The following is a 16,756-nucleotide window of genomic DNA, read 5'->3' on the forward strand; positions in this document are numbered from 1 at the left end:
GGAGGAAACACTTTATTTTGTGGGGTGGGCCTAGGGTCCACCTGCTTTGTGCAGCCCTGCATCCCAGCTGCTTCAGTCCCAACCATGGCTAAAAGGGGCCAACATACAGCTCAGGCCATTGCTTCAGAAGGTCCAAGCCTCAAGGCTTAGCAGCTTACACGTGGTGTTGGGCCTGCAGGTGCACAGAAGTCAAGAACTGAGGTTTGGGAACCTCCACCTAGATTTCAGAGGATGTATGGAAATGCCTGGATGTCCAGGCAAGAGCCTGCTGCAGGGACGGGGCCCTCGTGGAGAACCTCTGCTGGGGCAGTGCAGTAGGAAAATGTGGGGTACAAGCTCCCACACAGATTTCCCACTGGGGCACTGCATAGTGGAGCTGTGAGAAGAGGGCTACCATCCTCCAGACCTCAGAATGGTAGATCCACCAACAGCTTGCACTGTGCACCTGGAAAAGCTGCAGACACTCAATGCCAGCCCATGAAAGCAGGCAGGAGGGGGCTGTACCCTCAAAAACCACAGGGGTGGAGCTGCCAAAGTGGTGGGGACCCACCTCTTGCAACAGCGTGACCTGGATGTAAGACATGGAGTCAAAGGAGATCATTTTGGAACTTTAATGTTTAATGACTGCGCTATTGGATTTTGGACTTGCATGGGGCCTGTAGCCCCTTTGTTCTGGACAATTTCTCCCATTTGGAATGAGTGTATTTGCCCAATGCCTGTGCCTCCACTGTATCTAGGAAGTAACTAACTTGCTTTTGCTTTTACAGGCTCATAGGCAGAAAGGACTTGCCTTGTCTCAGTCGAGACTTTGGACTTGGACTATTGAGTTAATGCTGAAATGAGTCAAGACTTTGGGAGACTCTTGGGAAGGCATAATTGTGTTTTGAAATGTGAGAAAGATGAGATTTGGGAGGGGCAAAAGGTGGAATGATATGGTCTGGCTCTGTGTCCTCACCCAAATCTCAAATTATAATCCAAATTGTAATCCCCATGTTTCGGGGGAGGGAATCTCATGGGAGGTGATTAGATCATGGGAGCAGTTCCCCCTGCTGTTCTCATGATAGTGAGTGACTTCTCAGGAGATCTGATAGTCCTCTAAGGGGCTTTTTCCCCCTTTCCTCTGCACTTCCCTCTCCTGCCTCCATGTGAATAAGGACGTGTTTGTTTCACCTTCCACCATGATTTTAAGTTTCCTGAAGCCTTTCCAGTCATGCAGAACTGTGAGTCAATGAAACCTGTTTCCTTTATAAATTACCAAATCTCAAGTAGTTCTTTATAGCAGCATGAAAATGGACTAATACACCCTTGCAGTGATAAACACTTTCATCTTTTAAGAATAATCAAAAATAGATGTGCAGCAAAAATGTCATACCATTGTTTCCTGTGCTCTGTGATGCACAATGGAGCAATGCAGCACTCCTCACTAGATAAACATTCTCAAATAACAGTACAGGGCAAGCAGTCCTAGGAAGGCAGACCACAGAGCTTAGAAAAAGTACACGCTGCAGCTTGAAGTGCAAACCACAATAAGGCAATGAGGAGCTTTTGTCCACTCTCAATATAAAACATATCTCTGTTAAGTCCTCAAATGCCTATGGTTCTCTGCAGTCACCCATTAATGACAACTAAGGGACCATGAAGGGGGAGACATGGACTGGCATTGTCTGCTGCACCGTTCCTGGCGGTTTGATTAAAAAACACTGAAACTGGAGGATATGTTTAGAAAATAATTGTATGCTTGCTTCAATTCAGCTTTTCTCTCCACTTTTAAAGTCAGGTAAAGCCAAACTCATATATATTCTTATTATTTACAACAATTACTGTTTCAGGAGGTTGACATGTCTTGTTATCTAAAACCACTGAAAATTTGAATGTCGATCAACATTTAAAATAGCAACAGGAATCTTTTCCCATTGCTTAATTTTATTTTTTTGAGACAGGGTCTTGCTCTATCTCCCTGGCTGGAGTGCAGTGGCGTGATCTCGGCTCACTGCAACCTCTGCCTCTCAGGCTCAAGCAATCCTCCCACCTCAGCCACCCTAGTAGCTAGGACTACATGTGCATGCCACCATGCTTGGCTAATTTTTTTTGTATTTTTTGTACATATGGGGTTTTGCCATATTGCCCAGGCTGGTCTCAAACTCCTGGGCTCAAGCAATCCACCAGCCTTGGCCTCCCAAAGTGCTGGGATTATAGGCATGAGTCACCATGCCTGGCCAATTTTATTTCTTACTTGTCTTTTTTTGTTTGTGTGGCCATTCTCCTATTGATAGACACTGTTCATTTTAATTTTTGACCATTACAAAGAATGTTTTTGGGAAATTTTTAAACTCTTTTCTTCTCATGCCAAAATAAAAGCTTATAACAGAAAACACAGGCAAAACGTGAATATGTAAAAGTTTCTACAGTCCTACTTACTCTGAAATAACCACTGAATGGCATGGTGGTTGTTATGGTGTGTGTGTGCATGCAAGTGTGTTTACAACATTTATCTTTTTCCGAGTATAACTTATATGTAAATTTTTAATTTACATATATGAATAAGCAAATGCATAAATTTGTAAAAACTGAATGGTACTAAACATAATTTTTATAAGATCCTTTTTTAACCCTGTAAGGCTATTAAAATATTCAAAACACTATCCATTTTCTAGTACTATGTTCACAAAGTATTCATTTTAAAATATCACTATAGAAGAGTATATTACAGCAGGCAAAGAAGTTCAGTTGAAAGTTATACTCCCAGTATTTGACAGAGATAAGAATAGATGAAGTTTGATGTACTTAATCCTATTGCAATAAAGTGAACTTTCAAATATTTCAAGCCTTCACTGCAAAGTAAAGGAAGACCTATTCCTATTTCTTCAAAAATTTTATATATTTAAGCAGGTAAGGTGTCTCCAGCTGAAAGAAATAATTTTATGGCCAGCTTTCCAAACCTTCCAAATTGTATATCACTTTCTTCTCTTTTAATTCTGCTGTCTCAGATATTTAATTAATAAGAGCTGCTGTAGCAAGGGGCTTGTCTATAATTTTATTGTCAACATTTCTGAGTCATCTACTTCTGATTTGTTTTAAAATCAAATGCAAGATATTTGGCGAACATACAATCACCATGAGCTAGGAATATAACAAATAAACCAATGACAGCCTTCTCTGATGCACCCTTACTTTCATCTGAACCATTTTGCTAAGAAAAATTAGTTTTTTATTCATTAAAAGTCTTAAGTATCCTTCTGTTATATCTGAAACCTCAATTCCTCAACTCCTTTTTTGTTACTTGACCATCAGCCATCAACCACCATCCAGTTAAAGTCAATGATGTGAACTGTATGCTTAAAGGTAAGCAAAATTCTTTTAAGTTCTGCTTTGAAAAGAGGGAACAAAACCCTTGGTGACAGGAGTTTGTAATCTAATAGGGGCACTGTGATTAAGTGACATAGTGCACACATATGTGCCAGGAAACAAATCTATACTGAGTACAATCAGAAACAGAGATCCTATCAGACATATGATAAAGCTTGCTTAGGGAAGCTTGAGGGAGGAGTGACAATCTTTATTATGGAAAAGGGTGTAGTTTGGGAAAAATACTATTACATCAAGCTGGGAAGGACAGCTAAAAGAACGGATGACAGAATCAGGATATAAAAAGAGCATAAGGCCAAAATATAACCAGATGGAGTTAAATAGGGTCACATTTGAAGTCCTGCCCTTTGGTTAAAACAAAAACATCTAACTGAGCAGCTGCCAAGAGAGAAGGAGATGGTGCCTAAGTCAAGCCCTTTTAGTTAAGTGCATGATGTCACAACGATACGATGTGGCAGCCAGTGTCTATCTAATCTAAAGTCACTTTCATTGATAAATAACCCCCAGGATGAGGCAAAGAAAAAAAAAAGTCTCTATGATGCTCTGAGCTAATTCGATTACTTTAGGAATTTCTGGAATTTGCTCATCTTTGGGCCATTAAATTACAAAAGAAGGTTATGAGACAGGAGCTAGTCTAATGGGGAGTCACTAGAAAAGGAAAGAGATGTGATGGTATAATGGTAGCCAACTTGGAATAGAAAACATAGGGAACAGACCTGATGGTTACAGATACAAAAGTGACACATGAAAATGGAATTTCAGGCAGTTGTTCGCTGGGTCACCAAAATGTCATTCCCAAAGTATACTCCATTGCACCTGGCCACTCTGCCCTTGACCCTCGACTCAGCCAAATATGACATATCTCTGGAAGACCGGCAGATGCAAGCTGAACGGTTGGCCATAAGAGCCCAGCTGAAACAAGAGTACCTGCTTCAGTACAACAACCAACTCTAACAACCAAGAGCTCATCGAAGATCTTGCCTTGATTCGTTGGACCTATGCAAGATCAGCAAATGTCTATCCTAATTTTAGACTCACTCCTAAAACTCACTCTTGGGAGCTCTGTGTGGAATTGGGCCCCTCTTCTTCTGTATTATGTTTTCAAAACTGACAGGGATAGGAAAGAAAAACTTATCCAGGAAGGAAAATTGGATGGAACATTTAACATCTCATATTAAGTCTGGCAATGATGACTATATGGATCTTGCTTAAATAAATCGTCTATTAATCATTAAAAAAAGAAAGAAAGGAAGAAAATGGAATTTCACTTGCCCTGTGTGTTTCCAAGATTCACAAGTAGGAGCAATGCTACTTAGAAGTTTCATGGAGGCCAAAGTTCAGTGAAAGCAAGACCAAGCCAGTGACACAGAGCCAGCCAATGACACATCAACACTGACCAGGAGAAGGATGTGCAGCAATAGGGGCACAAGCGTTGACCTTTGAAGGGTCACATCATAGCTGTGTTAGCACTGAACCACAGGGCACTGGTGTCTTTTTTCATCCTGAAAATTTTGATTCAACAAAAAAGTTTGTTTCCTTCACAATTTACCTTCCTTTGAACTAATTAAACTTCCGTCCTCTCCATCCCTCAACTATTAAATATTTAAAAATATGTTGATCGATTTAAGGTTTTGAAATAAAAACATTATATGACCAAAAGGTTTGATAAATTCTCAAAAGCATAACACTGTCTACTTCTCTGTAGGTATCTCCTGAGCACCAGATACTAAGCTCCCTTGAGGAAAATAGCTTTTCAAAATATGGTAGATAGGCTAGTGCACTGTATTCGGAAAAATGTGAGTTCATATGGACCTGTCAGGTCCATATGCAATACTTGGTGTGTTTCCTAAGGAGGGCCCCAGGTATGGCCCCAGTGCAGTGCTTCTCACATTGAATACACATATGAATCACCTGGGATCTTACTGCAATGCAGATGGTTACCCACTAGGTCAGGGTGGGATCCAAGAATTTTTACCAAGTCCAGGTGATATTCATACTGCTGGTTCATGGATCACATTTTGAGTAGCAAGGTAAGGCGTATTTCCCATGAAGCACCATTGCAGAATGTTTATTACTAGGCCAATATTTACCTAGGCATTTCTTTGCTTTATATATTAACACTTCTGTTGACACAGATCATAAAATTTCTGTTTTCCTTTGTTTGAAAATAAAAATATATGGTATACTAAATCTTAAAAAAATAAAATCAGACAGTTTTTTCCCCCAGGTACTTAAGAGGATACAAACCCATGAAACTTGGCCTCTATTAGATTACAGTGGTCCCTCAGGATCTTTGGGGATTGGTTCCAGGACTCCATGCAGATACCAAAATCCATGGATGCTCAAGTTCCTTATATAAAATGACATAGTATTTGTATATAACCTACACACATCAATATACCTTAAAGCATCTCCAGATTACTTATACCTAATAGAATGTAAATGTTATGTCAATAGTTATTATGCTGTACTGTTTAGGGAATGACAAGAAAAGTCTGTACATGTTCAGTATATACACAACAATATTGTTAAAAAAAACAATTTTGGATTGAACACACAGATGTGGAACCCATGGATACGAAAGGCCTACTGTACTCGGAAGTATCAATAGGAAATTTCATCAAAATTGATGGTGAATTTTGCACAGAATTAACTCTCATTTTGTTTTTATTTATTTAGCATATGTAAGTCGGTCTCTAATAATAAAATAATTACAATGACTATTTTTCTCCAGCTCTAAATTTATTATAGCAACAACTCAGGATCAAATATAATTTGAGATCCCTTTGAAGGGGTATAAGCTGTTGGTTGATAATGATGTTGAGTAGATGGTCCAAAAAGACTCAGTCTGAACATCCTCAATTGTTTGCCTTAGACCAAATGTTAAGTGATTATAAGAATTCATCTTCTTTGAATACAGTGTATTGAATTTCTTAATGAACTCTCCAGCAAACATGAAAAAGTAAATGATGTTATTTGGGCAAGACTGTTTCCTTATAGAAAAATAAGAATGTCATCTGTGGAGTTTTGAAACTTTATCCTAAATCATCACACATGGTTCCCAGAATACATATATTCTGAAGTAGAAACTGCTCTTTTAATGGTGATATTCAGAATCTAGTCAGGCTGATCACTGTCCTAGTCTCAGCTTTTAGCCTCCTGTTTCCTTCATCTGAAATGTTCTTGCCCTTCATCTCCTTCGAGTCTATGCAAATGTTAACCTGGAGGGCTACCCTATTCAAAATTGCATCCCTACTGATACTTCCTATGTCATTCCCTGACTTTTTTCCTTAGCACTTATCACTATCCAACATATAATATATTTTTTTACTTATTTTTCTTGAATATTGTCTATCTTTTCTGTAGTTTTCTACTGCTGGTGTAACAAATTATCAGAAACTTAGTGATTTAACAATTAAAATGTATCATTTTATAGTTCTGTAGGTCAGAAGTCCAACACGGGCCTCAATGGGCTAAAATCAAGGTGTCTTCAGGGTTGCATTCCTTTCTGAATGGGTTAAGGGAGAATCTGCTTCCTTGCCCTTTCTAGCTGTCCACATTCCTTGGCTTCTAGCCCCCTTCCTTCATTACAAAGCCAACAAAGTTGCATCTTTCTGACCCTTCTTCTGTTATCACATCTCTCTCTAACCTAACCAGGGAAAAGTCTTTGCTTAGAAGGACTTGTGTGATTAGATTGGGCCCACTGGACTAATACGGACACTATATCTCAAGGTCTGTGCCCCTAATCAAATCTGCAAAATCTTTTTTTGCATGTGAGGTAACGTTCATATAGTCCAGGGATTAGGCAGTGGAACTCTTTGCAGGGGCCATTATTTTGCCTATATTCATTGGAATGTAAGCTCCAAAAGGTCACGGATTTTTATTTGTTTGATTCACTGTTATATTCCTAGCACTTACAGCAGCACCTGGTATACAGTATAAACTCAAAAAATATTTATTTCAGCAAATTAATGAAAGAAAATTGGATTGGGCTACTGATGTCATGACAAACACATATTTGAAGTGCAGGTGCTAGACACAGACCCTTACTAGATTTTTTTGTTTTGATTTGTGAGATGGAATATCACTCTCACCCAGGCTAGAGTGCCGTGGCACTATCTCAGCACACTGTAACCTCTGCCTCCTGGGTTCAAGCTATTCTTCTGCCTCAGCCTCCTGAGTAGCCGGGATTACAGGCACCTGCCACCACCATGCCCAGCTAATTTCTGTATTTTTAGTAGAGATGGGTTTTCACCATGTTGGCCAGGCTGGTCTTGAACTCCTGATCTCAGGGGATCTGCCTGCCTCAGCCTCCCAAAGTGTTGAGATTACAGATGTGAGCCAGTGCATCTGGCTAGCCTCTACTAGATGTTTGAAGAGTTAATCACTTGAATTAAATAAACTTTAGTCCTCACTTGAAAAATGAGACCATCACTTTGCCCACTTCATAGAGTGGTTTAGAGAATCAGTCATGTGATCTGCATTGAAGTGGTCTGAAAATTCTTAGCTAAAGAAATGTAAATTATTGATACTATACTTTTTAAGTTGGTCTTAGTATCCTTACCTAAAAATTTAAGTTTCTTTGAGCTCAAAATATCAGCAATTTTGGTCACAGTTCACTCCTCAGACTTTCAGAAACCCCATTCAAGATGCTGAAAAAGATACGTGGGAAAAACCTTAAAGCATGGCAGTAGCCTTCTTTGGTTTCTTTTTTGCCAAACATACCATTCCTCAGGGTCATTGCCCTAGACTGAGTGTAGCATGATTGGACCATCTAAGAAGATGGTGGGATAACAGAAAGTTATTTGGAGTCTTCAGACCTTAGTCTAGTCCAGGCTCTTTTTGACCGGGCATTTCCATTAGTATCTCCAAGCCACCCTGCTGCCTAGAGTTTATCATTCTCAGCTACATGTTATTAAAACATGTTAGCAAGTACTGCAGTGGTGCAGAAGAAAGGCCCTAAGAGCCTTATTGTTTTTATTTCCTTAAGGTAGGACTAGAACATAATTTAACTAACACACTGTCTTCATGTAACTTAAGTTTATAATCAGTATCATAGAAAAGATAACATGCCTACAAATACTTGTAGAATTATTTTGCTGATCTTTCAAAAAATGGCACTTAGAACTTTTATCATGTATTTTTAGAATATTTATACAAGGAAATGAGCCTCTCCAATTTTACTGAAAACATTTGTCAATTTTATTAAATTTTTTTAAACTCAGAATTTGCTTGGAACTCATATGCTTATATTTACTAGAAGACTAAAAATCTAAAGGTTTAAGATAGGATTTTCTATTGCCTTAGCAAATCTGTAATGCCCAAATTAGAAAACAGTTATTTTTCTCCAGGATTGATGTAATTAAAAACACTAAAGGGTGGTGGGGGGTAGGGGGTCAAACAACAACAAAACAGTCTTAATATAGATGTGGTTTGTTTCTCTGGGCCTGTGACTATATATGGATATTTGGAAACATTACAGTGTTTGGCGACAACAAAGCTATTCATTGTTAGTCAACAGATATGCACACTGTGGTGAAAACTCAACCAATAAGATTATTAATTTAATGCACTGATTCTCAAAGTGTGGTCTCCAGACTAGCAGCATTAGTGTCACTTGGGGTCTTATTAGAAGCACAAAATTGGAGGCTGTACCACAGATCTACAGAATTAGAAATTTTGGGGAAGGGGCCCGGTAATATGTGGCTTACTGGCCCTTCCAGGTGATTCTGATGATCATTAGTGAATGCCCTTTTACTTTCTTACCTTAAAATAAATGTCTTATAATCTTGTTTGATAATGTATATGAAAAAGCACAATTGCTTTTTAAAAGGTGAAAATCTGAGTCAGCAATTAGGGCTAAGTCATATCTAAAAATCATGTGGGCAGAGTATTTTGAAAACTAGATATTTGAATCAGCTGAAAAAGCCTCCCCTGCAACCCAAACCTAAAACCTCCCCTAAAACCCAAACCTAAAAGTATTATTTATTCAATAACTTACATAAATTATCCATGTAAAATAAACATTGTATATATTAAGAAATGCTTTTCACATATTAATTGAAATCTAGCTTATTTTGTTAGAATTTTTCTTGCATTTTAGACATATTTTCCAGAGATTGATTTTCTTGCTCTAAAATTTTACTGGAAACCCAAAAAAAGCAAAACCAAACAGACAAGCCAACAATATTCTCATATAATCAACTAGATTTTTAAAATCCAGAGCCTTAAAAATATAGGTATTTTCCCCTGTGAGTTAAATAAGCACAAAACAAACATATTATATGGTCTATAGTTTTATTTTAGTAACTGGAAACACTATTTTGCCTGCATTCCAATTGTTATAATAAAGGCGAAGCGAAAGTCCTGGGACAGCCTCAAGGATCTGGTGGCTAATTCTTTCAATAGAACCAAGGACACGGTCCCAGATGACAAGGTCTGTTTCAGCTGGGTCTCAGGTGAGTGTCCAGGGTATACAGAATGGGGTTGAAGACTCTTTCCACAAGAGCAGCAGAATAGTATGCACATGAAAGTAGCCCATTACTAAGAGGCCTTGTGGGATAAACCTGTGTGCAATGGAGTTACACCATCCAGGACTTCCTGAGTAGAGGATTTTGGGTTATTGGTAGGCAATGGAGAGCCAATGAGATTTCAGATTGTGGATTTACATATCACAGTCTCTTGTTAGGAAGATGAACACCAGCCAAAGTGTAAGCTCTAAACTGAATCTTACAGAGCCTGTTGTCAGGAAATTCTGGCAATTTCTAGCTTGACAAAAGGCCAGGCCAAAGCAATAGTTGTGGTGATGGAGGCCAGAATGTGAGAAACCTTTGGGCCAGGTTTGAATGTGATGGCTGAAGGAAAAAATAAGAAACAAGGTAAAATCTTGGGCTTCTTGTTAAGTATTTCTTAATATTGGGTATGATGCTTATTTTGCATTACTTATCCATGCAAACTATTGAGGACAACAAGATAATTTTGTGCTTAGACTGGTGTGTGTGTGGGGGGGTGGTCCTCTATCATGTATCTAGCTGATTCAAATCATTTTTTTCTAAATGATAGGAACAGGTGAAAAGTGATATCCCTGGGAGTCAGAGCAAGTATGGATCCATTTCTTAACCAGCAGATCTTTAAGTGGAAGTCTGTGAACCCCTAAAGCAGCAGAGTCATGAAAGACATTTAGAAAAATACAGTCACCTGGGTCCTGTCCCCAGGAAGTCTGATGTCATTTTTCTGGGTGTCTGGCCCAGGCATCAGATTTTTTAACGTTCCCCAGGTGATTGAAAGTGGATAAGAACTAATGCTTGAAAATATAAGTGAAGGCTTTTTTCAATTAGATAATATAACTTTAATTTCATTCTGTTGATTTGCCTAATAATCTGTTGTGATGCTAATGAAACCAAGTGTTACATATTTACCTCCTAGGGATGATGCAAAAACAAATAAGATAATATGTGTTAAAGTACATCAAGCTGATACCTATTTGGGCCCTGTTGTCAACAACAGTGTTTCAACATTTTCCTACAGGGAGTAAATACATACATAAATCACTGGGAAAATACAGCAAAGTAGCATAATTTCTTTGCTTTTACCTTTAACACGTGGGCTATAAAATTGTCTATAAAACACTATCTGCCACAACTTATAATAAATACATCCTTTTTATTGACGTAAGATGGGTAAATATAGTTTTTAAAAGGCATCAGAGGAGCTATAAAGGCAAACTGGATGTCAATACCCATTTTGAGGGGGTTAATTTTTCTTCCAGGAAGTTTATAAATGGCAGGTCCCGGAAATCCTAAAATCCCTAGATGGACTTTGCCTTGCACATACTTGACATTCAATAAAAATTCTGTAAATGCCTGAAAAAGATCAGCACATGTGTTGTCTTAATATAGTACAGTAACATTACATTGTTTGGGATGGGTTGTGCTGAAAAAGTTGATCTCTTCCAAGACTTAAATAATAGTGTCTGAAATTTAGCAACAGGAAATCTGGGCAGATGTGTAATGAAAATGCTGTGAAATGATTAGAATATCTAAAACAAAGAATAAAAATACCATGGATTTGGTAATATTGGATACACAAATATGGAATATATCAAATAACATGAAGTTCTATCTGGAAAATTTAAAAAATTAGCTTTTGGGCAGGGCGTGGTGGCTCACGCCTGTAATCCCAGCACTTTGGGAGGCCGAGGTGGGTCGATCACAAGGTCAGGAGATCGAGACCATCCCGGCTAACACGATGAAACCCTGTCTCTACTAAAAATACAAAAAATTAGCCAGGCGTGGTGGCAGGCACCTGTAGTCTCAGCTACTCGGGAGGCTGAGGCAGGAGAATGACGTGAACCCGGGAGGTGGAGCTTGCAGTGAGCCAAGATCACACCACTGCACTCCAGCCTGGGTGACAGAGTGAGACTCCGCCTCAAAAAAAAAAAAAATTTAGCTTTTGGCTACTTTTAAAGATTTTCAACATGAAAGTTGGAACTACCCAACTTTCAATGAAGAAGTCTTAGCTCTATGCATTTGCAATATTTAACTTCTCCCACTTTTTTCAAATCTCTTAGATTTCAGCTGTTATGACACATTTCTAAGACCTTTATTCAGACCCCTACAGGATTTTGAAAAGACTCTCTTTTTTCTTTAATATGAGATGTATTGTGTACCTATTACACTGAATGGCACTATGGAAAAACATGGATAATCTGTATTTCTGTACTCTTCGTGAATGAGCTAAATACAATGTTTACCACCACAAATTTGGTACAACCTACATCAAATAAGACTTCAGTTTTAAATATAATACTGTTCCACATAGTATGACAAATATATATTTGGTATATGAACCATTTGGTATGCTACAATACGACCCACCCCCAATTTAAGCAGGCTTATCTGAAGTTTACAGAAGATTTAATATAGTTTACTAGATGATTAAATATATGTATGGGTGTGCGTGTATGTGCATGCACACATATTTTGCTGAGTGGTTAATATAGAAGCTATGATAGGATGTGAGGATAAACACTGTATTAGCTAAGTACTATGGAGTAAAAGAATTCAGAGGACCTGGACTAGGATAAAGAGCACAGGAAAAGAAGATGAGATTTCCATAAAACAAGTTTGACAGCTTTGACCAACTCCTAACTGTCTGCCTGTAGTCTACATTATGTATGAGCAGAAAGTTTGTATTTCACATAGAAGCTTTCCAGTTATTAATTAGGAAAATGTTTACACATGGTATGTCACATGAGTAGGTTTATCTCCTTAGCAGACCAAAGTAATGCAGATATTAAAAAGAATATGTTGTCAGAAATAAATTATTCATGCTTCCTAACTTTTCTAATTTGGTAATTTGAAAACATTAATAGGATTTGGCCATTCTTAATTGTGTTGATGACTATCCTTGCTCTCTTTATTCTCAAGGCTAGTTGAAATTTATCTCATTTACATTAATTTTTCTATCTGTGGCTTCTCGAAAGTAAAATAATGTCAGAAGCTTCATAAGTATGGAGAAAATGTTAGGTGAAACTTTGCAGAATGATTTATAATTTATATGAGACTTTTTTAGTTTTTGAGAACTATCACTTGAATATGTCATCATCAAACAGGTGGCCTTCCACTTATTTGATATGATAGAAGAAAACTTCTAACATTCCAATTTAAATATTTTATTTGAAAATTCACTGCTATAATAACACTATAAAATTAAGGAGAGTTGTGTTGTAAACAGAGTCCATCTTTTTAAAAATGGGAACTCTTATTTTATCCTGTAGCTATTATATTCATCTACTCATTTTTAGTGTTGCTTTCACCAAACAACATGTCTACAGTAAATATATTCACATTTTATGATTACAGGGAAGTGATTCCTAATGAAAATGAGAACAGAGTGCTCAAATTGGGGTTAGACCATCCCAGTTGTGTCATAGTTTCCACTGTTGAAATAAAATCCCAACTGAAAAATAATAGGTCTTGTTAGTTGGCAGGCAGGTTTCATTGAGTAAACTAAGTTGCTTTCTAGGATTTTGTGCAGAAAAATTCTGCAACGCTAAAATTCACATAACACTTAAAACTGACATCAAGAGTAGTGCCCAATCACTATGGGAGTAATCAACAACTGTAAAAGTTTTTTGGCTTTAGCCTCTGCTGTGAAAAAGCATGAAAAGTATTTATGAGAATAGAGAGGCCTAAGGGGTTGCATTTTCCACAGTTTATTGGACATCTCTACTTGGACAACCACAGACTTCTCAGACTCTACTAGCCCAAATGGAACACATAATTTCACCCTCAAACCCACTCCTCTTGCTGGACCCCAAACTCAGTGAATGGCCTACTGTTCATCTAGTTGTCCCAAGTGTCTTCCTGTTCCTCACTGTCACACATATTGAATTGCCAGTTCCCACTGAATCTATTTTCTAAGTAGCTATTTCCTAAACCTCTTTACTTTTCATTCTCCCCTTGCTGCTGGTCCAAGCCATGAGTACCGGTCTGAATTATTACAGCAATGTCCAAGCTGGTCTCCTTTCCTTCAGCACTGTCCTTCCCCAATACACTCTCTACAGCACAGCCAAATACTACAACCTCAAAGACTTTCCCTTTTGTTGGAATGAAGTCCGGAATTCTTAACATGGATAGCAAGGCCTGCTATTTTCTGTTCCCTGTATTATTCTCAGCTTCATCTCCCATCATTCTCCAGAGGATGTGCAACTGTCCTCTCTGCACCCTCAACTCCACCATATGCATGTTCAATAACGTGGTAATGTCAAGAACTCTCCACTTTCCAACTCTGCATATGCTCTTCTCTCTGCCTGCCCTGTCCATCGTCTTGCTAATTTCTATTCACACTGTAGGCTTTAGTGCCTCTTCCATGAACCATTCCTGAACTCCACATCACCCAGTCCTAAAATCAAGGATGACCGCTTGCATAGCATCCTATATTCTGCCTCATTCTGAAAGTGATTATACTTCATTGTAATTGATGTTTACTCATCTAGCTTTACCATTGGACCTCTGGCTTCACAAGAATCACGTATGTGAGTATCTTGCTCATTGTACAACCTTAGCCCATTATAGTGATAAGTCCATGGTAGGTGCTCCACAAGTATTTGTTAAGTGAATTAATCTGAATGCAGTTATGTACAAAGACCACAGGGTTCAGATTTTTGTCTATGCCCTTAGCTATAATGTCAAAGAACTGCAGGGTAGTGCATAACTAGCTGTTGTCTTATTACAACGTACCTCCCTGCAATACAGTTTCACCCACCCTACACCCCCTAAAATTCTAATCACTAGCCAGATTTAAATCTATTTGACTCTACTTCTTTCAGTGTTGGTAAGAACTATAGCAGCCATCATTTAAGAAGAGAATTAAATTACTAATATCTGTCTACCCATTTCTCTGAGAAAATGAAATTACTTCTCTACAGAATTAAAACACCATTTCTTTGAACTTGATGAAGAAGCCAATTTTCTTTTGTGTTCCTGCCTCAAAAAAGAATATATGTCTAGACAGAATATTAGAGAAGTTATTCCAAAGATATACCTTTCTGCTAGAATAAACTTCATTATTCCTACAAAATTATGGAAGTAGCTGGCTATACTTCTCTGCTTCTTAGTTTTTAAAAAATAACAAAAATAACAAAACTAAATAAAAGAAAGTCTACCCCATATTTTCTAAAACAGAATTCTGCTAAAACACACACACACAGACACATACATACACAAACACATACACACCCACACGAACTATGAATTTCTATACCATTCTTCAAAATTCTAAATATTGTCAAAGTCATTTTAAGAGAAACAGAACTAGTTTAGTTAGTCTACATCTGTCCTGTGGTATTCTTTGCACCAGTGGATCTCACACTCTAGCATACATCAGAGTGTCCTGGAGGTCTTTGTAAAATACAGGTTGCTGGACTACTCCCTTCCACCTAGAGTTTCTGATTCATTAGGCCTGAGATGGAACCAGATAATTTGCATCTTCAGCAAGTTCCTAGGTGATATTGATGCTAACCTGGGGAACAAACTTTGAGATGTGACTTATACGTGTAACTAACAGTAGGGAAGCACATTTAGTTCTGTCCATGCAGTTCTATCAGGCATTTTGACATGTGCTGTCCTCTTGTTCTCTTTCATTTTTTTTAGTACCAATATCTAACTCAGCATTACTGCCTAAATACATAAAACCTGTATTCCATGCTGAAACTTAACAGCACAAGTGTACATCATTTAAAAAAAAAAAAAAAAAACAAAAAACCAAAAACCAGAAAAAAAGAGGGCTATTTCTGCAAGTTAAAAAATTAAGTGGAAAAACAACCCAAAAATTGCTCTAAGGGGGTTTTGCCTCAATTGTGATTTCTTTGTTCGGGAGCCAAGGTGGCAATTAAGCTGGTACAAGGAGCAGGAGCCATTTATTTAATATGACGATAGCGTAGCCCTTTGTAAATCCTGGAACAATGAGGGCCCACACATAGGCTCATTCCAAGTTCTAGTTCCTTCTCTTCCCCTGTTGCTCAGTGTGAATTCTCATAGCCACAAAGGAAGGGGAAGATTTTCAATCCTGTCACATCCTCCCCCATTTAAACCATTTATAGTCTTAACTTATAAGATATGAGTAAGAAATCTTCTTTAAACATTTTGCAGAGCTGATCATCAAATCTAACAAACTGGTGGTTTTGAAATCTCCTTTGCTCCAAAGACTTTCCATTAACCTCTGTGTCCTCTGTTGTGTCATTGTGCTGAGAATAGCAAGTTAAAAATCCAGTCTTAAGTGGGGCTTGGTGGTAGGATTATTTTTATCTTACAGATTTATTTCAATCTTCATTTTAGGAAGAAAGAAGACCTTAGGAAGGTCTAATTCTCATCAGTTCTGGCATAAGCTGAGTCAAGTAAGGGATCTCAGAATTTAAAGAAACGATGCCCTTAATAATGGCATCTGAAGAAGCAAGTGTACCATGCTGTGACAATTATAAGATACTACATCAGTTCCCATCCTCTACTAGGCTCTTTTAGGATGGAGACTCTGTCTGGTTCACTGCTTTATCTCTAGAATTTAGAATAGTGCTCAGAAAATTGAAGGCACTCAATATGTAGCAATTATTGCCTGACTGGCTCTCTCTGTGAGCATTACAGGGAATGTACAACCAAAATGTATAAAGTGTAACATGACACCAAAGTTCATAAATTAAATGTTACTAAAATAGATTGTTTTTACAAATGAAGAAAATTAATCAGAAGATATCTTTTTAGAATATAACAACCTCTAACACCCAGTCTACAAATATACCCATCATCAAACTTCTGGCAAATGTTCAAAATAAATAAACACCTATCATGACTTAAATCCCTGGCTTTATACTTCAACAGTGTTCATATGAGTA

The 16,756-nt window shown here is 37.8% G+C and overlaps 1 protein-coding gene and 1 pseudogene across 5 annotated transcripts in view; one reads left to right on the plus strand and one right to left on the minus strand.

Moving 5' to 3' along the window:
* The window catches only part of PDE4D (phosphodiesterase 4D), a 1,542,529-nt gene that overhangs the window by 552,596 nt on the left and 973,177 nt on the right, over positions 1–16,756 (minus strand). The gene's annotated exons all lie outside the window — the stretch shown is intronic.
* On the plus strand, positions 4,153–4,544 carry LOC100459127 (NADH dehydrogenase [ubiquinone] 1 beta subcomplex subunit 4-like; annotated as a pseudogene).

Source organism: Pongo abelii, chromosome 4, assembly GCF_028885655.2.
Source record: "Pongo abelii isolate AG06213 chromosome 4, NHGRI_mPonAbe1-v2.0_pri, whole genome shotgun sequence".
NCBI classification, from domain to species: Eukaryota; Metazoa; Chordata; class Mammalia; order Primates; family Hominidae; genus Pongo; species Pongo abelii.